The sequence below is a fragment of the Herpailurus yagouaroundi genome, unplaced genomic scaffold (genome assembly GCF_014898765.1).
Source record: "Herpailurus yagouaroundi ecotype Mexico unplaced genomic scaffold, PumYag 159, whole genome shotgun sequence".
Taxonomy (NCBI): Eukaryota; Metazoa; Chordata; class Mammalia; order Carnivora; family Felidae; genus Herpailurus; species Herpailurus yagouaroundi.
In genome coordinates this window covers 74,334,778-74,336,000 of record NW_024412400.1, presented here as the reverse complement: position 1 = coordinate 74,336,000, position 1,223 = coordinate 74,334,778, and the positions used below count along the sequence as shown (strand labels likewise).

The 1,223-nt window shown below is 41.8% G+C and overlaps 1 pseudogene; it reads left to right on the top strand.

Moving 5' to 3' along the window:
- Positions 1-316: 316 nt before the first annotated feature.
- On the top strand, positions 317-894 carry LOC121034229 (granzyme A-like; annotated as a pseudogene).
- Positions 895-1,223: the final 329 nt, after the last annotated feature.

Sequence of the window (1,223 nt, the reverse complement as noted above, 5' to 3'; positions counted from 1 at the left end):
GAGGAAGACGTTGATCAAACAATTACACAAATGGTGGGGCGCCTGGGTGGCGCAGTCGGTTAAGCGTCGACTTCAGCCAGGTCACAATCTCGCAGTCTGTGAGTTCAGCCCCGCGTCAGGCTCTGGGCTGATGGCTCAGAGCCTGGAGCCTGTTTCCGATTCTGTGTCTCCCTCTCTCTCTGCCCCTCCCCCGTTCCTGCTCTGTCTCTCTCTGTCCCAAAAATAAATAAACGTTGAAAAAAAAAATTCAAACAATTACACAAATGGATTTTACCAACTGCAGTGATAAGAAGGGAAAGAGCAGAGTGTTGTGAATATGTATATTCACTCACATTGTGAATATGTATGTATATTTGACCAGGACACACATGAGGGTGATCTTAAACTTTTACAGCTGACCAAAAAAGGCAAAAATTAATAAAAATGTGAGCACCCTCCATCTTCCTAAAAAAGGGGATGATGTGAAACCAGGAACCTTGTGCCAAGTTGCAGGCTGGGGGAAAATTCATAATAACTCACCTCAGTCAGATACTCTGAGAGAAGGCAATATCACCATCATAAACAGTAGAATCTGCAATGATCAAAAGCACTATGATTATCATCGCGTGATTGGGCTGAATATGATTTATGCCGGCAGCCTCAAGGGTGGAAAAGACTTGTGCAATGGAGATTCTAGAAGCCCTTTGATATGTGAGGATACTTTTAGAGTTATTACTGCCTTTGGCCTTCTAGGGAAATGCGGAAACCCTTGAGGACCTGGCATCTATACTCTTCTCTCACAGAAGTATCTCAACTGGATAAATAAGACTAGGAAGGGGCAGTTTAGATAACTGTATTTCATTTCACTTGCCATCACTTGTTAATGTTATCATAAATAAAATCAATTTGTGTAAACAAAAAAAAAGTCCTACGAAGGTTTTCTCAGGGGAGTGGCATTTGAGCTAGAACCTGAGGGGTGAGTTATAGTAACTGAGGTTGGGAGGTGGGTTGATGAACTAGGTCAGTGGTTCCCAGCCACATAATGGCTACTTATGAGTCACATCAAACAATAGAACTAATAAAATTTAGGAATGGTTTACATTTCTTAGGCAAAATAAATTCCAGACTTGTCCTATAATTGCATTGTTCTCAATCACCTGCTTTCCATTCCTCTTCCCCTATTGGAAAAAGTGGAGTTCTGAGCCATGTACTCTGCTTGTACACATCCAGATATGCTTATTTTG